We start from the raw sequence: 21370 nt of genomic DNA, 5'->3' as shown, positions 1-21370 counted from the left end.
TTTTTCTATTTGTTCTGATCCTTAACTCCCTTGCACTCACAAAGTCTCACAGAATAAGGGCTTAAAAAATATATAAATAAAAAAGATAGTATTTGCCCTTTGTAATGAAGTATAGTTTTAGAAACCATATATAAAATCTCTGTTGCAACTTCTCCTTTTTATTATAAAATTATATTAGATTCAGATTTGCTTTGAAAGGCCAGCTGTATTTTTTTAATTAAAAGGAGAAATAAAATGTCCTTTTTCCTAAATCAGATTTACAAAGAATGAAGGAGTTATTTCTCCCAGTAATGACTTAACAAAAGAGATTTAGGTTCCTCGAATTAGGGTGAAGATTAGGGGGAAAAAATCATTTACACAAGTAAGCATATAGCCTCATGGAATTTGGAAGGGCCTATCTTTTTGGTACTTGGCAGCACAGAGTAAAAATATCCACAAGGGAAAAAATGCCAACATCATTTCAACAAAAATAGCCAAGCTGCTGCCAGATGACAAAATAGCAAATTCATCTAGGCTCATTGATGCGTGTCTGGACTTTCCAAATGAAACCTTGCATCAAAGGAAACTTTGAGCACTTCCTATAAGATCAACCAAAACTAAACTACAGTTGATGCAACTTTTAAGAGTTACAAATTCCCACTATTCTAATCTCTCTATTTTTTAAAAGCAGTCTTAGTTTGTTTCATTGCAGTTGAGTTAGAAATGAGAAAAAGAGTATTTTAAATGGAGAATTTGTAACACATTACCGATTTCCTTTCTTAAGGGCTTTCCCTACAAAAAGTGCCAAAACTTTGTAAACTTGATTGGACTGGTACTGGAAAATGTAAACAACGCTGCAAAATAATGATGGGAACATTTTATCCAGGTTAACAGAAATGGATAAGACTTGTTTTTGAATGAAAAATTCCATGGAAACTGATGTACAAAAGAAGGGAGCAGTTCAAGCTCACACTAGAAAGGTCATGGGCAGAAACCAACTACATAGTCTTCCGAGTATCTGTTCTGGAAGAAAATAGGGCTAAATTGATTGAGCAGAGACTTAAGCTTACAAAGAATAAATCTAGGTATTACAGATTAATGTTTAAAGAGCTATAAGCTATTTTTTTCAACATTCTCCATATATGTGTTGAGCTTTTGAAGACGTTCTAGAAAAACTCCATAAACCCAGCCATCTTCAAAATGATAGTGCACAGGAAGTCCTCAAATAAATGTGCTTCCATTCCAGAAGAATGTGAGAATTAGGTTTCTCCAGAAAGTGAGAAACCTAATTTCAATGATGATGACTTTTCCTTATTTCCAGTTGAGAAAGGAACAAAGAGCTAACCTTTTATTTGAGGTTTCACAAGTCTACAATATGAATATCTTTTTATTCTGAGAATATTAAGAAAGCTAATATTTAATAGTTATTAACATTGACTCCATAGACTGAGCACATGCCCGTAATTGCAATATTTTTTGAAAACTAAATAAAAATACAATAAAATATTTTTTAAAAAACACTTTATTGAGGTATACTTTTTTATTTTTGATTGAGATACAAAAAGCTGCACATATTTAATGTATACAACTTCATGAGTTTGAAGATGAGCACACACCCAAGAAACCATCACCATAATCAATCTCATAAACATACCCATTACCTCTGAGAGTTTCCTCCCACTCTATTTATTTATTCAATATCTATTTGTGTCTCTCTATGTGTATGTTTGTGTGGTAAAGAAGACAATATCAGAGAAATGAATATTAAAACCAGAATGAGCTAACACCTTAAACCAATTTGAATGGCTATTATTAAAATTAAAGATAAACAAGTATTGATGAGGAGAAAAGGGAACACTTATACACTTGATGGAACTCTAAGTTTGCACAGCCGCTATGGAAACAAGCACTGAATGTCCTCAGAAAAATTAAAAATAGGACTACCACATGATTCATCAATTTCACTTTTGTGCATATACCCAGTGGAAACATAAGCATTATCTTGTTGAGGTCCTTTAATGGACCAGAACCTGGTGGTCCAGAGTCGAAGATGAAAAAGTGAAAGAAGGAGAGAGGCAAATATTTCCTGGGTTACACAGCCGGCGTTCCAGGAAATTAGCCAGAAATAGAGATAGACAGAGAGAGAGAGAAAGAAAGAAAGACACGGGGACCAAAGCTCTGACGGAGCAAAGGTGTTTCAATCAACATGGTGTGGGCATATATACTGTAGTTATCCTCAGCAAAGATAAAGATTAAAATTCCAGACTTACAAAACATAGGCAATCCATATTAAAGAGAGAGAGAGTTGTAAACAATCACTTTTACCATACAGTTCATAAGAAGGAAGAGGGTACTTATCACCGTATTAAAAAACTAATGAAGGAAATGCCTGGATCCCTCAGCCCCAGGAGAGGCTTGCCTCTCCTCTTAATTCCTGAATATTCAGGAATTCATAAGGAACAGAGGATTCCTGACAGATCCGGAACAGCACACAAGAAGCCTCCTGTTAAATGTTTCCTGACACTATGTCTAAGAGTTCTCTGCACTCCCATGTGCATTGCAGCGTTACCCACAGTAACCAAGATATGGAAGGAGCTTCCCTAGTGGCTCAGTGATAAACAATCCACCTCCCAAGCAGGAGAAGTGAATTGGATCTTACGTTGGGAAAATACTCTAGAGAAGGAAATGGCCAGCCACTCCAGTATTCTTACCTCGGAAATCCCATGGACAGAGGAGCCTGGCAGGCTGCAGTCCATGAGGTCAGAGACAACTTAGTGACTAAACAGCAGCAAGATACAGAAGCAATGCAAGTATCCACCAACATATGAATAAAGAAAAGGTGATATATTTATACAACGTATATTGTATAATTTATACAATAAAATATACAATTGATTATTCTGCATTAGAACAGAGGGAAATCCTACCATTTGTGACAGCATGGAGGAAACTTAAGGACATTATGCGAAGTGAAATAAGCCAGACAGAGGAAGACAAATACTGCCTGAGCTCACCCATATGTAGAATCTAAAATAGTCAAACTGGTAGATGCAGAGAACAGAATGGTGGTTACCAGTGGATATGGTTTTGAAGAAATGGAGAGATATTGGTCAAGGGCACAAACTTTCAGTCATAAGATGAATAATTTCTGGAGACCTAATGCGCAGCATGGAGACTACAGTTAGTAATAATGCTTTGTATATTTAAAGTTTACTGCAGTTCACAGAAAAAAAAAGTTTTATGGGTACTACATGAGATGATGGATAAGTTAATTTCCTTGATGATGGAAATCATTTCACAGTGTATTTGTATGCCAAAAGTATTAAATGTATACAATTTGTATCTGTCAATAATATCTCAATATGGCTGAAAAAAATTACCAGGCATGCAAAAAAAAAAAGAAAAGAAAATATGACTCATAGTGAGACAATGGATTATTCAAAATAATGACTCTGACCCATAACTGATACAGATGATGGAATTAGCAGACAATTACATTAAAAATGACATGAAAACTACATTCTATATGTGAGAAAAGTTAAAGACAAAGATATTTTTAACCCAAATCAAACTCTTAAAAGTCAAAAACTATATTGTCCAAGGTGAAACATTCTCTGAATGAGGTTAACAGTAATTATAAATTGAAGAAGAAAAAATAGTGAACTCAAAGATGTAATAATAGAAAACATCAAAATGAAACATGGAGAGAACAAGGAAATGAACCCCTCCCAAAACATGAACATAGCATCAGTGAGATAGGAGACAATACAGGCAACCCATGATATGTGTACCTACAATCTTCCATGGAGAGAAGAGGAGAGAAAACAAAACTATATGAAGAAATGAACTGCAAAGCTTTCTAAATTTGATAAAAACTATAAATCTGCAGTTCAAAAAATTCAATAAACCCTAAGCACAGGAAACATAAAGAAAGCTATGCCAGGGCAGATCATAATAAAATTACTCAAAACCAGTGATAAGAAGAAAGTCTTAAAAGCAATCAAAGTTTAAAAAAAAAGAAAGAAACACGTGATACACAGACTAAAAATCGTAAAAGTGACAGTAGATTTCCTGTTAGAAACAATGTAACTGGGAAGACACTGGAGCAATATGTCCAGAGTACTGAGGGGGAAATAAACCCATCTACCTGGAATGCTATGCCCCATAGGAAAAGTATTTGAAAAATGGTCAAAACAAAGATTTTTTTTTTTCCCTGGTGGCTCAAACTGAAATGCAGGAGACCTGGGTTCAATCCTTGGGTTGGGAAGATCCCTTGGAAAAGGGAATGGCAACCCACTTCAATACTCTTGCCTGGAGAATTCCATGGAAACTGTGGCCTCGCAGGCTCCTGTCCATGAGGTTGCAAAGAGTCAGATACAACTGAGCAACTAACACACCCACAGACACTCAAAGACCATAAGAATTCAATCACAAAAAAAATAATTAAACTGAAAGTCCTCTAATATTTGAAAAGTAAAGCAAAAATGCTTTTAAATAACCCATAGGTCAAAAACAGAGGTCAAAATACAATTACAATGTTTTTTTGAACAAAATGAAAATTTAAAAAGCAATTTTTATGGGTTAAACTGTGCACTGTGCCCTATAAAAATTACATTCCAGTTCTAAATCCCCAATACCTCAGAAAGTGATCTTTTTTGAAAATAGGGTCATTACAGGTATGAATCAGTTCAGTCGCTCAGTTGTGTCTGACTCTTTGCAACACCATGGACTGCAACACACCAGGCTTCCCTGTCCATCACCAATTCCCAGAGTTTACTCAAACTCATGTCCATCTAGTCAGTGACTCAATTCAGCCATCTCACCCTCTATCGTCCTCTTCTCCTCACACCTTCCATCTTTCTCAGCATGAGAGTCTTTTCGAGAGAGTCAGTTCTTCACATCATGCGGCCAAAATATTGGAGTTTTAGCTTCAGGATCAGTCCTTCCAATGAATATTCAGGACTAATCTCCTTCAGAATGGACTGGTTGGATCTTCTTGCAGTCCAAGGGACTCTCAAGAGTCTTCTCCAACACCACAGTTCAAAAGCATCAATTCTTTAGTGCTCAGCTTTTTTTTATAGTCCGACTCTCACATCCATACATGACTACAGGAAAAACCATAGCTTTGACCAGAGGGGCCTTTATTGGCAGAGTAATGTCTCTGCTTTTTAATATGATGTCTCGGTTGGTCATAACTTTCCTTCCAAGGAGCAAGTGTCTTTTAATTTCATGGCTGCAGTCACCATCTGCAGTGATTCTGGAGCCCAAGAAAATAAACTCTGTCACTGTTTCCATTGTTTCCCCATCTATTTCCCACAAAGTGATGGGACCAGATGCCATGATCTCAGTTTTCTGAACGTTGAGCTTTAAGCCAACTTTTTCACGCTCTTCTTTCACTTTCATCAAGAGGCTCTTCAGTTCTTCTTTGCTTTCTGCCATAAGGGTGGAGTCATCTGCAAATCTGAGGTTATTGATATTTTTCCCAGCAATCTTGATTCCAGCTTGTGATTCATCCAGCCTGGCATTTCACATGATGTACACGGCATATAAGTTAAATAAGCAAGGTAACAATATACAGTCTTGATGTACTCTTTTCCCAATTTGGAACCAGTGTGTTGTTCCATGTCCAGTTCTAACTGTTGCTTCCTGACCTGCATACAGTTTTCTCAGGCGGCAGGTCAGGTGGTCTGGTATACCCATCTCTTTAAGAATTTTCCACAGTTTATTGTGATCCAAGCAGTCAAAGGCATAGTCAATAAGCAGAAGTAGATGTTTTTCTGGAACTCTATTGCTTTTTCGATGATCCAGCGGATGTTTGCAGTTTGATCTCTTGTTCCTCTGCCTTTTCTAAATTCAGCTTGAACATCTGGGAGTTCATGGTTTAAGTACTGTTGAAGCCTGGCTTGGAAAATTTTGAGCATTACTTTGCTAGCGTGTGAGATGAATGCAAGTGTGTGTTAGTTTGAGCATTCTTTGGCATTGCCGTTTTGGGGGACTGGAATGAAAACTGACCTTTTCCAGTCCCATGGCCACTGCTGAGTTTTCCATATTTGCTGGCATAATGAGTGCAGCACTTTCACAGCATCATCTTTTAGGATCTTATTTGAAAATAGGGTCATTACAGGTATGATTAATTAAATTAATATGAGGTAATACTGGATAAAATGGGCCCTTAATCCAATATAACTGATGTCCTTACAAGAAGAAGAAAGGAGACACAGAGGAAGATCAGATGATGAAACTATATACAAAGTCACTATATGCAAAGTATTATACACTATGATCAAGCATGGTTCATCCAAGAAATTGAGTTTAACATCTGAAGATCAATCTATGTAATTCACCATATTAACAAACTAAAAAGGACAAAACATGTGCATTTCAATACATTAAAAAATCATTCTACTCAATCCAATTTCTATTCCTAATAAAAACTTGCAGTAAACAAATTATAGTTTCTCAACTGAATAAGAATTGCCTATGAAAAATCCACAACTAACATCATACTTAATGATGGTAAATTGAATGCTATCCCCCTAAAATTAGGAACAAGGTAAGGATCACACTCTCATCTCTTCTATTCAATAGTATTAGGGCTTCTCTCCATGACAATTAGGCAAGAAAAAGAAATAAAAGCCACCCTTACTGGAAAGGAGAAAGAAAAACAATCTTTGTTCATAGAATATGTGGTCATCTATCTAGAAAATCCTTTGGAATACATGCATGAAAACTTCCAAAACTATTAAGTGAGTTCAGAAAATTATTAGGATACAAGCTTAATATAAAATACCAATTGTATTTCTGGGGCCTATCAACCAAAAAAAAAATCTTCTCCTTTGGAGAAGAATACCAGAAAATAAATATGACAATCATAAAAATTATCATTTTGCAACCCCTGTATAATTTAATCAAGTGAGAATCAGCAGTAGGTGTTAAAACATGGTTTACATGCTTATGTACATTTCATACATCACACTTTATTAAAGCTACTAGCCTTCTTGGTCTCATAATTTTATGCTTGATGATATTTATCACCCATTTCCTTCACGTAAACTCAACGTGGTAAGCTTTTCTCATAATGAGCAGGAATCCTGATAAAGGCATGTGTGTTCATTCAGTCATGTCTGACTCTTTGAAGACCCATAGCCCCCCTCTGTCCATGGGATTCTCCAGGCAAGAATACTGGAGTGGGTGGCCATTTCCTCCTCTAGGTGATCTTACCCGACGCAGAGATGGAGCCCGAGTCTCTTATATCTCCTGTACTGGCAGACAGATTCTACAGACTTTTTACCAGTAGTGCCACCTGGGGAAGACCTCATAAAGGTATGGTAAACTATAAAGTCACGGCAGCCTCCTCCAGGGAAGATTTTCTTTAATACCAAGGAATAACTCCAGTAATAGTACACAGGTTATTTTCAAGCCCCATTCTATCTGTAAAATAACTTAGATCTCTATTTTGAGTCATTTTCACAAACAGTAGAGATGCAATTCACAAGAGTCAATAAGAAAGATGCTTTCTTACTGTGTTTTCTAAGCTTTTCATGGTAATGACAAGGATAAGTATAAAATGTTTTTCAGTTTCTATACATTTTATGAGATGAGATTGAAGCAGAGAATTGGTTATGTTTATTTTCAATGCTTTTTGCTATAATAGCTGGTTTCTCTTTTCTAAAGGAGTAAAAATAAAATATAAAAAAATCTCAAATGTTACTGATATGTTTTCAGCAGTAAAGTACTCAAGTTGAACATTTCATCTCTAGCAATTTCAGTATTATTTTATTTAAATTAGCTAGGGAATGACTGCTTTATATAGCTGCAGGTGTAAAAGGAATAAAATCCCTCCAGTGATTGAAACTGCTGTGAATATTCTGGTAGGAATTTTAAATATACATCTTCTGCTTCTCCCCTCTTCTGTCTTCCTTTAAAGCATCAAAATACCAGGGGAAATTAAGTCAATTATGAAGTCCTCTGTTATACTCAGAATACTTTCTTTGTTTAAAAAAATGGTTAAGCTTTACACCACTAGAAAGGTGTATTTGTTGCTATGAAAAGGCTAAAACTATTTGAAAAGCAAAACCACACACACACAGAGGGGGAAAAAAAAAAGATCATATTAAGTATTTCTGAATTTGAAAGTGGTGTGATAATTCTTAAGGAGATAAGACAGACTTGAATTTTTAAAGAAAACTATGATAACAAGAAAAAAAAATGTATTTCTCTTTCCTTAATGTTTCTTAGCTTTACTAGGAATATGTTTCTCACTTCCTGCTTTCCATGTGCTATACTTCATGCTAAGTCACTTTAATTGTGTCCGACTCTTCGTGACCACATGGACTGTAGCCCACTAGGCTCCTCTGTCCATGGGATTCTCCAGCCAAGAATAATGGACTAGGTTGCGATTTCCTCCTCCAGGATATCTTCCTGACCCAGGGATTGAACCTGCATCTCTTATGTCTCCTGCATTACCAGGTGGGTTCTTTACCACTAGCACAACCTGGGAAGCCAGCTTAAAATTTCTTTACTTAAATCTAGGGAAATGTTGATTTATTCAGTGGTGTACCACCTCGTTTCCACTTCAAGTGGTCTAACACCGATTGGGTGCACACTGCAATCCAATTCTGGCCGCAAGTTAGCATCAGACTCCATATTTAACCACTCAGTCTTCCACAAGAATGCTCTCCCTTTAAGAGGCCAATTGTAAGTCTCAGAGGGTCTTCCAGGCCACACACACCGCTGACCAACTGGCTATGAATCCAGGAAGTCCCATGATCCTCTTCAGATTCAATAATTCACCAGAACTCACAGAACTCAGAAAAGTGCTATACTTTGGAGTAGAGTTTTATTATAAAGGGTACCTCCCAGTTCATTTATGTGTTCACCAATCAGGAAACTCCACTGGACTCAGTATCCAGAGTTGTTATTGGGTTTCTTTACATAGGTGTGATCGATTAAATATTGGCCACATGATTGATACCAACCTCCAGACCTCCTCTCCTTCCCTAAGGACAGGCTGGCCTGAATTCACAAACTTCTAATCACCTGGTTGGTCTTTCTGGTGACCAGCCCCCATCTGGAAGCTATTTAGGGGTCTACCATGAATCAGTCACCTGGTTAGCATAACAAAGATTCCTGTGACTCAGGAGTTTCAAGAGGTTTTAGGGAGCTCCATGCCAGGAGCACAGGACAAAGACCAGGCAAATTCTTTATTATGCCACATATGCCTGGCTGCCCCTGGTGCCTCTCAGCAGCCATGCAAGCTACTCCCACATTGCCTGCTGTCTAGGGTTCAAAACCCAGAACTCTCCTATCCCACCTGTTTGATGCTCCGTCCATTTGGTCACTTCCTTCCTAAATAGGTTCACCCTTCTATCATCTTCCCCAGCCTCCACCTCTCAGCCCTTAGCAAATATTCTATGATTCTTCCAGATGGCATCTTCATCTCTCCTATCCACAAATGTTCTTCTATTTAATGAATTAAATAATGTCCTTGGATTAGCAAATTAATGTCTTCAGAGAACAAACTGCCTAAAAGCAAACACCTTAGTAGGATTAATAACTAAGACTGTGTAGACAAAGGGCTCCATGATAGACTTATGGTTGCCAGGGAAGAGGGGAATGGGAGAGGGACAGAATGGGAGATTGGGAATGGCAAGTGGAAGCTATTACATTTATTTTTAACTGAACCATTTTGCTGAACACCAGAAACTAACACAACATTGTAGATCAACTATACTTCAATAATATAAATTTAAAAAAAAAAAAAAACAAAGAACTAAGGCTGTGTATATGAACATGACTACAACTGCAGAAAATGCTTGCCCAGTAAGATAAAGTTGCAGGAATAGTGAAAATTTACTTGTCCAAATAATCAACTCTTCAACTGGCCTCCTCTCAGAACAATAGATTGCTCATCAGAGTAAATAGCTCCTGTGGGCAATATATAACTCAAAGAGGCAAATCATTTGCTTATCAAATAACTGTTTAAGTTTTAAAACTTAATTCATAACCCTCAGCTGGCTGTGTTCACTAATTCTAAACTACTAGAGGACTCTTCAATCCCAATCACCCCGTGTTATTGAAAGACTCCATAAAACTAGATCCCAAATTCCTATAAATATCTGCCCTTGATCTCTGCTTTTCCAAGATACTCAAAGTCCATTGAGAAGATGGTCTCCCTTACCGGAGAATAATAAACTTCACTTTGCTTAATCAACCTATTATCTCTGTGGTCTTGTCAGGAAGTTGGCTACCAATGGTAGCCACTGAGAGTTTTCTTCCTGTAAGATTCAGATAAGGATAGCTCTTCATCTAAGCAGTTTGATCTAGTCTCACAGAAATGATTCAGATATGGGATACTGAGGATCCTCTGTCTACAGCTATTTCTGGGAGCAATAAATTTTGACTCTGACCCTGGAGTCCTGCCTCTTCTGACAGGATCCACAAAACTGTGGCAGGCTAACAACTTCTTACCTTATAAGCAGGGTACAGTCTTAGAATCTTCACAACTCTTGACAACCTGTTATATTAGAAAATAGAAATAAAGCATTTCTGGATAATAACATGTGAATGATAATACTCTTAGGTGGCTCTCTTATATGAAAGGACAAAATAGAAAATGAAATTGACCAAAAGACATTAAGCTTTCTTCTAGTGGAATTGGATATTTATTTTAACTGCCCTCAGAATGTCAAAGAATGAGTTGGTGACATAAATTGGACTTTTTAAAATTCTTATACGACTATAGTTGATTTACCATGTTGTGTTTTTCAGGAATTAAGCAAATAGAATCAGTTATACATATGCATATATATACTCTTTTTTTTAGATCATTTTCCCATATAGGCCATTACAGAGTATTGAGTTAAGTTCCCTGTGCTATTCAACAGGTTCTTATCCCTTATCTGTTTTATACATAGCAGTGTAAGTGTGGCTCAGATGGTAAGGAGTCAGCCTGCAATTCAGGAGACCTGGGTTCAATTCCTGGATTGGGAAGATCACCTGGAGAAGGAAATGGCAACCCACTCCAGTATGCTTGCCTAGAAAATCCCATGGATGGACAATCCTGGTTGGGTACAGTCCATGGGGTTGCAAAAGAGTGGGACACAACTTATGGACTAAACCACAATAATTTAAAACTATATTAGATTGACTTGGCGTTTAAAAGCAAAGAGTCAGACACAACTGAGCGACTTCACTTTCAGTCTCCCAATTTATCCCTCCCCTGTCCATTCCCTGGTAACCACAAGTTTGCTTTCTACATCTGTGACTCTAATCCTGCTTTGTAAATAAGTTCATTTGTACCTTTTTTAGATTCCAAATATAAGCTAAATCGTATATTTATCTTTCTACATCCCTAGTGGCTCAATCGGAAAAGAATCTGCCTGCAATGCGGGAGACCTAAGTTCAATCCCTGGGCTGGGAGGATCCCCTGGAGTAAGAAATGGCAACCCACTCCAGTATCCTTGTCTGGAGATTCCCCTTGGACAGAGAAGCCTAGCAGGCTACAGTCCATGGGGTTTCAAAGAGTCGGACACGACTGAGTGACTTAGCACAGAGCATAATCCATGTGCATGTGGAGATATAATACAAAATGAACACAGATGAATTTGTTTTTCTATAAAATATCTAGCATTATTCTAAATAATATTGTTTATTTATTATCTGGGTATAAATGCCATAAATTTTCATTTGACTTAATTTTAAATTATTGCAATTTTTAGGAAAAGGACTATTAAGAAATTTTATCATTCAAAATATGACTGTTGAGGATAATAACCCTTTCTAATTATCTTTGTGTACCTTACAATACAGTGTCCTGAGTATGCTCAATTCAGTTCAGTTCAGTCACTCAGTCGTGTGTGACTCTTTGCGACCCCATGAATCACAGCACGCCAGACTCCCTGCCACCAACTCTCAGAGTTCACTCAAACTCACGTCCATCGAGTCAAGGATGCCATCCACCTATCTCATCCTCTGTCGTCCCCTTCTCCTCCTGCCCCCAATCCCTCTCAGCATCAGAGTCTTTTCCAATGAGTCAACTCTTCACATGAGGTGGCCAAAGTATTGGAGTTTCAGCTTTAGCATCAGTCCTTCCAAAGAACACCCAGGACTGATCTCCTTTAGAATGGAATGGTTGGATCACCTTGCAGTCCAAGCCATTCTCAAGAGTCTTCTCCAACACCAAAGTTCAAAAGCATCAATTCTTCGGTGCTCAGCTTTCTTCACAGTCCAACTCTCATATCCATACATGACCACTGGAAAAACCATACCCTTGACTAGACGAAACTTTGTTGGCAAAGTAATGTCTCTGCTTTTGAATATACTATCTATGTTGGTCATAACTTTCCTTCCAAGGAGTAAGCGTCTTTTAATTTCATGAATGCAATCACCATCTGCAGTGATTTTGGAGCCCAGAAAAATAAAGCCTGACACTGTTTCCACTGTTTCCCCATCTATTTCCCATGAAGTGATAGGACTGGATGCCATGATCTTAGTTTTCTGAATGTTGAGCTTTAAGCCAACTTTTTCACTCTCCTCTTTCACTTTCATCAAGAGGCTCCTTAGTTCCTCTTCACTTTCTGCCATAAGGGTAGTGTCATCTGCATATCTGAGATTATTGATATTTCTCCCAGCAATCTTGATTCCAGCTTGTGCTTCTTCCAGACCAGAGTTTCTCATGATGTACTCTGCATATAAGTTAAATAAGCAAGGTGACAATATACAGCCTTGACATACTCCTTTTCCTATTTGGAACCAGTCTGTTGTTCCATGTCCAGTTCTAACTGTTGCTTCCTGACCTGCATACAGGTTTCTCAAGAGGCATGTCAGGTGGTCTGGTATTCCCATCTCTTGAAAAATTTTCCACAGTTTGTTGTGATCCACACAGTCAAAGGCTTTGGCATAGTCAATAAAGCGGAAATAGATGTTTTTCTGGAACTCTCTTGTTTTTTCCACAATCCAGTGGATGTTGGCAATTTGATCTCTGGTTCCTCTGCCTTTTCTAAAACCAGCTTGAACATCTGGAAATGCTCGGTTCATATATTGCTGAAGCCTGGCTTGAAGAATTTTTAGCATTACTTTACTAGTATGTGAGATGAGTGAAATTGTGTAGTAGTCTGAGCATTCTTTGGCATTGCCTTTCTTTGGGATTGGAATGAAAACGGACCTTTTCCAGTCCTGTGGCCACTGCTGAGTTTTCCAAATTTGCTGGCCTATTGAGTGCAGCACTTTCAAAGCATCATATTTCAGGATTTGAAATAGCTCAACTGGAATTCCATCACCTCTACTAGCTTTGTTCGTAGTGATGCTTTCTAAGGCCCACTTGACTTCACATTCCAGGATGTCTGGCTCTAGGTGAGTGATCACACCATCGTGATTATCTGGGTCATGAAGATCTTTTTTTTTGTACAGTTCTTTTATGTATTCTTGTCACCTCTTCTTAATGTCTTCTGCTTCTGTTAGGTCCAGACCATTTCTGTCCTTTATCGAGCCCATCTTTGCATGAAATGTTCCCTTGGTATCTCTAATTTCCTGAAGAGATCTCTAGTCTTTCCCTTTCTGTTGTTTTCCTCTATTGCTTTACATTGATTGCTAAGGAAGGCTTTCTTATCTCTCCTTGCTATTCTTTGGAAATCTGCATCTTCTTATCTCTCCTTGCTATTCTTTGGAAATCTGCATCAGATGCTTATATCTTTCCTTTTCTCCTTTGTTTTTCACTTCTCCTCTTTTCACAGCCATTTGTAAGGCCTCCCCAGACAGCCATTTTGCTTTTTTGCATTTCTTTTTCTTGGAGATGGTCTTGATCCCTGTCTCCTGTACAATGTCATGAACCTCCATCCATAGTTCATCAGGCACTCTGATGAACTTTAAATCTATTTATCACTTCCACTGTATAATCATAAGAGGTTTGATTTAGGTCATACCTGAATGGTCTAGTGGTTCTCCCCACTTTCTTCAATTTAAGTCTGAATTTGGCAATAAGGAGTTCATGATTTGAGCCACAGTCAGCTCCCGGTCTTGTTTTTGCTGACCGTATAGAGCTTCTCCATCTTTGGCTACAAAAAATATTATCAATCTGATTTCAGTGTTGACCATCTGGTGATGTCCACCTGTAGAGTCTTCTGTTGTGTTGTTGGAAGGGAGCGTTTGCTATGACCAGTTCATTCTCTTGGCAAAACTCTATTAGCCTTTGCCCTGCTTCATTCCATACTCCAAGGCCAAATTTTCCTGTTACTCCAGGTGTTTCTTGACTTCTTTCTTTTGCATTCCAGTTCCCTATAATGAAAAGGACATCTTTTTTGGGTATTAGTTCTAAAAGGTCTTGTAGGTCTTCATAGAACCATTCAACCAATGGAGGTGAGTCTGAGTGAACTCAGGGAGTTGGTGATGGACAGGGAGACCTGGCATGCTGTGATTCATGGGGTCACAAAGAATCGGACATGACTGAACGACTGAACTGAACTGAACTGAACTGAATGCAAACATACCATTCTAGACAACTCACTAACTTCCCTGGCCTCCCCTGCAGTGAGGGCCCTACCGAAATTGCTATTGGATCCATTGGTTGGAAACATTCCTAATTTACCTCATACGATACTGGTTGGGCTTGCTTAACATGGAATAATAACTGGCCACGACTGTGGCTCACCTGACTTCCAATCATTGTCAATGTCTGTCTCTGTCTTCTGGATTCCCTGCTTCTGGATCCCATTCATGGAAGTGGATGCATTAGTAGTGTATGAAAGGTACAAGGAGAGTGATGCTCTCATTTGTTCAGTACCCTAATGGGCCTCTGAATGTTTGCTTTACTGTCAGCTGGCCATCTCCCAGCTCTGACCCTGCTGCAGTGAGCTTGTTTCTTTGGGGTCTTAACCCCCCAGCCTGAAACAGTATCCAGACTCATCGTGACTTAGCCTTAGACTTCTTTCTCAACATTTAAACAATGGACATATCCTATACATTGAGCATCTCATCCTCTGCCGTCCCCTTCTCCTCCTGCCCTCAATCTTTCCCAGCAGCAGGGTGTTTTCCAGAGTTGCTCTTCACATCAGGCAGCCAAAGTGTTAGAGCTTCAGCTTCAGCCTCAGTCCTTCCAATGAATATTCAGGATTGATTGCCTTTAGGATGGACTTGTTTGATCTCCTTGCTGTCCAAGGGACTTTCAAGAGTCTTCTCCAGCATAATTCAAAAGCATCAGTTCTTCAGCACTCACTCTTCTTTATGGTCCAAATCTCACATCCGTATGTGACTACTGGAAAAACCATAACTTTGACTAGACAACCTTTACCAGCAAAGTGATGTCTCTGCTTTTGATACACTGTCTAGGTTTGTCATAGTTTTTCCTCCAAGGAGAGAGCTTCTTTGAATTTCATGGCTGCAGTCACCATCCCCAGTGATTTTGGAGCCCAAGAAAATAAAATCTGTCACTGGTTCCACTTCTTAACTTTTCCTAATCCTGCTTTCCTCCCACCTCCCATGATGTTTTTTAAAGCACTTCTGCGGGCTATCAAGTCACTCTTTGAGGAGGTTTACTATAGCATATTCGTGCATTTTTCCTTTCCTTCCTAGCTTCTCTCCTACTTCCCTTTGTTCCTTCAAATGAGACAAATCCACAGCAGCAATGAAGCACAAGCTGAAACCAAGATTGCTAGGAGAAATATTAAGAACCTCAGATATGCAGATGACACCACCCTTATGGCAGAAAGTGAAGAGGAGCTAAAGAGCCTCTTGATGAAAGTGAAAGAGGGGAGTGAAAAAGTTGACTTAAAAGTCAACATTCAAAAAAACCAAGATCATGGCATCCGGTCCCATCACTTCATGGCAAATAGATAGGGAAACAATGGAAACAGTGACAGACTTTATTTTCTTGGGCTCCAAAATCACTGCAGATGGTGACTGCAGCCATGAAATTAAAAGACACTTGTTCCTGGGAAGAAAAGCTATGACAAACCTTGACAGCATATTAAAAAACAGAAGCCTTTGCTGACAAAGCTCCATATAGTCAAAGCTATGGCTGTATCAATAGTCATGTATGGATGAGAGAGTTGGACTATAAAGAAAGCTGAACACTGAAGAATTGATGCTTTTGAACTATAGTATTGGAGAAGACTCTTGAGAGTCCCTTGAACTGCAAGGAGATCCAACCAGTACATCCTAAAGGAAATCAGTCCTGAATATTCATTGGAAGGACTGATGCTGAAGTTGAGACTCCAATAGTTTGGGCACCTGATGTGAAGAACTGACTCACTGGAAAAGACCCTGATGCTGGGAAAGATTGAAGGCAGGAGAAAGGTACAACAGAGGATGAGATGGTTGGATGGCATCACCGACTTCTTGATGGACATGAGTTTGAGCAAGCTCCAGGAATTGGTGATTGACAGGGAGTCTGGCATGCTGCAGTCCATGGTGTCACAAAGAGTCAGACATGACTGAGTGACTGAACCAAACTGAACTGATGGCTTCAATTTGCCATATAGGAAAATATTAATAGTTAGCCTTATCTTTCTTCCTTCCTTGCATTGTTCTCTTTATTTAGGATAGTTCTATTCTGAAGCAAAAATATAAATTCTATTTAGCTTTAGTCATTCAAAATATTGTATCTGTAATTGATGTTGTCTCCACCTGTAATGTGGGAGACCTGGATTCAACCCCTGGGTTGGGAAGATCCCCTGGAGAAGGGAAAGGCTACCCACTCCAGTATTCTGGCCTGGAGAATTCCATGGACCAGTCCATGGGGTCACAAAGAACTGGACATGACTGAGTGACTTTAACTTTAACATGAACAGGAACTTTCACATGGTAGCTGGACTCAGAATTTTAGCTTAAAAAGTTTCCATTAGCTCAAGAGTATCAGCCTAATTTCTAAGAAAAATTTGAATATTCTATTAGAATGCAACTTTTCCTCCATTTTAAATTGAGATAAACTGAAATCTCTTAAGATTTCAAATTCACAAAACTTCCTAAAGTGAATTTTAAAGAGTAAAAACTGGATTATTTCAATAAATCAGTTATTATTTATAAATAGTATATTATATAGAAGAGATGAAAGGATAGATTCATGAGGAAAATATATCTAATTAATATGATAAAAGCAACTAAGCAAATTCATACTCCCAGTTGAAAGATGGATTCTGTATAAAAGTAATATGATATAGCCATTTGTACTTTTTAAAAAAATGCTACTAATAGTTGCACAAAAGAAGGTTTATAAATCAAATACAGTTAAAATTATTCTGACACCTTTGACCATAACTCTTATCATAAAAAAATGTAATTGAACACAACTTTGAACTAGAAATTTTATAGCTTGCCATTCATCTTCCAAAATAAATTAGTTAATGGCTGTTTATATGGGTATACGACAGAAGAAAATCTATTATCACTGCAGTTATCATTCATGTTTATTAAAAAGATTGTACAGATAAAATAATGAGTAAGATTGAGTAACTGATAAGTTATATCAATGTAGGTAAGGTATTAGATTCTTCAGATTTCATATAAACCTCATGCCATTCACTAGAGGCAATTTTACCTAAATTATCTCAATAATGAATTTATCAATGATTAAACTATAAAATTAAACATAGTGCCAAATTAACAATTTTGTTTGATTAGTAGTAAAAAACAATTTGTCAACTAGGTGTATTTAGAGATATGATCAATCATTTTCACTGATTTTGCTAACATTTCTGATCCTTTTTTATCAATCCAAGAATTTTTTGTCAAAGTCATCAAGAGTTGACCCAAACACATGGTAGAATTACTTTTTCACTCTAAAGATAATCAGCAAAATATGTAACAAATTACAGAGACAGAAGTAAGTCTACACGTGCAGGAATGCATCCTGAAAATACCAAAATAGTGCTCATATATGCCATTTTAAAATTTGTTTCTATTATAGAGAAACTTTAAGGTGGCTTAAGCACACAACTGGAGTTAAGAGGCATGGGTTCTATTTTTAAGCACAACAGCCTAATAAGCAATTTAGGTTTGTGTTAAGTCCCTCCGAGGTGGCTTATTTGCTTCATGTTATTAAACAAGCTGTTAAACTGTTGGAAAATCTATTATCTCATCTGTACAATGGAAAAACTAACATCCACGTTGAAGAGTTATGAAAATAAGAGAGAAAGTATAGAAAATAACTAGAACAACACCCGGTGCCCAGAATACACTCTCTACACCAACTTCCCTCCCTCTACTAGCCCCAGCCCTGTGACCGGTGTACCAGGAGGTTTTAAGTTTCTCTTTAGGTCTCAGCTCCCTGGTGGCTCAAGGAACTGAGCCTGGAATGTGGGAGACCGGGGCTTGATCCCTGGGTCGGGAAGATCCCCTGGAGAAGGAAATGGCAACCCACTCCAGTACTCTTGCCTGGAGAATCCCATGGAGGGAGGAGCCTGGTAGGCTACAGTACAGGGGGTTGCAGAGTCGGACACGACTAAGCGACTTCACTTTAGGTCTCAGTTTTACTCTCTGTAAAAATACAAAGCTGAACTAGTGCAACAATACACAACTCCAGTGTCATGACACACTGCTGTGTCATGAAGAGTTGCATGATGCGTCACAGTAGGTTAACCTATTAATAGTTAAACTGTCAAGATTTACAGGTATTTTCTTCTAAAAACGCACATTTGTTCCAAGGTTATCGCCTTGTAACCTCAGAATCAGTCCCTGGCACTGCCGCTTACTTTTCAGTCAGTTCAGTTCAGTCGCTCAGTCGTGTCCGACTCTTTGCGACCCCATGAATCGCAGCACGCCAGGCCTCCCTGTCCATCACCAACTCCCGGAGGTCACGCAGACTCGCGTCCCTCGAGTCAGTGATGCCATCCAGCCATCTCATACTCTGTTGTCCTCCTGCCCCCAATCCCTCCCAGCATCAGAGTCTTTTCCAATGAGTCAACTCTTTGCATGAGGTGGCCAAAATATTGGAGTTTCAGCTTCAGCATCATTCCCTCCAAAGAAATCCCAGGGCTGATCTCCTTCAGAATGGACTGGTTGGATCTCCTTGCAGTCCAAGGGACTCTCAAGAGTCTTCTCCAACACCACAGTTCAAATGCATCAATTCTTCGGCACTCAGCCTTCTTCACAGTCCAACTCTCACATCCATACATAACCACTGGAAAAACCATAGCCTTGACTAGATGGACCTTAGTTGGCAAAGTAATGTCTCTGCTTTTGAATATGCTGTCTAGGTTGGTCATAACTTTTTTCCCAAGGAGTAAGCTTACTTTTAAGATGAGTAAATGATGACAAAGATGGAATTGCTCACGAGGCACAGGCTGCCTTATCTCCTGTAAAACTTTTATGGGACTTCCCTGTTCGTCCAGTGCTTAGGAATCTACCCTGCAATGCAGGAGACACAGGTTCAGTCTCTAGTCGGGGAACTAAGATCCCACATGCTGCGAAGAAACCAGGCCCATGCACCGAAACTATTGAGCCCCCCATGCCACAACTAGGGAGTCTGTGCACCACAAGGAAGATCCCACGTGCTGCAATTAAGACCCAACACAGCCAATCAATAAACAAATTTAAAAATAATAAAGCTGATCATGACTTATTACAATCATAAATGATACTGAGCTTAACTGAAATTTTCTTAGTGATTTTATCTATCCATATGCTTTTTAAAGGGAAAAAAGATGACAGGGAGGGAGGTGGGAGGGGGGTTCAAGATAGGGAACACGTGTACACCCGTGGCAGATTCATGTTGATGTATGGCAAAACCAATACAATATTATAAAGTAATTATCCTCCAGTTAAAATAAATAATTTTTTTAAAAATAAATTAAAAAAAATAAAAGATTAGCATTGAAAAAAAAAAAAGAAAGCTACTTGGGGTAAGTAAGAAACGCAAGTCTGTATTTCTTTATGCTTTACTTCCCTGAAAACTCTGGCATTTCTCAAATCAGTGGACGCTGAGGAGAGTGTTCTGTAGTACAAATGTGATCGTCTTTGACATTTGTTCCAGTGGAGAAAATGTTGCGAATCCCAGGATTATGTCATCTGTGAAAATCTCTTCAGCTGCAAACCTCTGTGATTGTTTACTGTCCCGAGTGTTTTTGCAAGTAAAAACCCGTTGGCAAAAGAAACACTTTCAGAAGCTCTTGGGAAAACTTTGTCATAATAGTAAACATTACAAAGTACTATATAATCTGTGTGTATTATAGGTGAGATTAGACACAATGAAATTCTCAGTTCAAATAACAAAACCTACTTTAAAAAAGGACACGTCTAAAACATGTCTGAGGCACAACTGGTGGTTCATAAACAAAGGGAAGAATCATCAAGGACTCTGACTTGGTTTTGCAGTTCCTCTGATTAGCTACCCAGCGACTACTCTTTAATACTTTATATTTCTTATAATATGAAAAGTATAGTACTCCTGGTAAACTAAGGCAATATTTAATTCCATGTTCAATCTATTTAAAATGTCAATTCAAAAATATAATAGTATATACTTTGGGAGCAAAATACAAGTATTTTATCTTTCTGGAATATATATTAATTTCCTAGGATTGTATAACAAATGTCATTATATGGCCTAAAATGACAGAAATGGCTTGGTGCCCTGTAGGGACCGAGAGAAGTGGGATGGAGGGAAGGCTCAAGAGAGGGGATATATGTATGCTGCTGCTGCTGCTGCTGCTGCTGCTGCTGCTGCTGCTGCTGCTAAGTCACTTTAGTCGTGTCTGACTCTGTGCGACCCCATAGACAGCAGCCCACCAGGCTCCCCCATCCCTGGGATTCTCCAGGCAAGAATACTGGAGTGGGTTGCCATTTCCTTCTCCAATGCATGAAGGTGAAAAGAAAAAATGAAGTTGCTCAGTCGTGTCCGACTCTTAGTAACCCCATGGACTGTAGCCTACCAGGCTCCTCTGTCCATGGAATTTTCCAGGCAAGAGTACTGGAGTGGGATGCCATTGCCTTCTCTACATATAGCTTATTCACATTGTTCTACAGCAGAAATGAACACAATATTGTAAAGCAATTACCCTCTAGCTAAAAAAAAAAAAAAAAAAAAAAAAACAGAAATGTATTCTCTCACAATTTTGGAGGCCAGCAGTCAGAAACAGAGATGTGAGGTGGCTGGTTCCTTCTGATGGCTCTGAGGGAGACTGTTTCACACCCCAGCCCCAGTTCCTTGTGGCTGTGGGAGTCCTTACTGCTCCTTGGCTTGTAGACACATTACTACAATCTTCTCTCCATCTTCACATGATCGTCCCCTCTGTGTGTTCCCCTCAGTGTCTCTGTAGTCTCAAATCTTCCTCTCCTTTCTCTCATTAGAGCACTCGTCATTTGGTTCTGGGTCCATTCTATTCTAAATCCAGAATAATCTCATCCTGACGGGGGAGCCTAGTGGGCTGCCGTCTCGGGTCGCACAGAGTCGGACAGGACT

The sequence above is a fragment of the Ovis aries genome, chromosome 1, assembly GCF_016772045.2.
Source record: "Ovis aries strain OAR_USU_Benz2616 breed Rambouillet chromosome 1, ARS-UI_Ramb_v3.0, whole genome shotgun sequence".
Lineage (NCBI taxonomy): Eukaryota > Metazoa > Chordata > Mammalia > Artiodactyla > Bovidae > Ovis > Ovis aries.
This window is presented reverse-complemented; position numbering follows the sequence as displayed.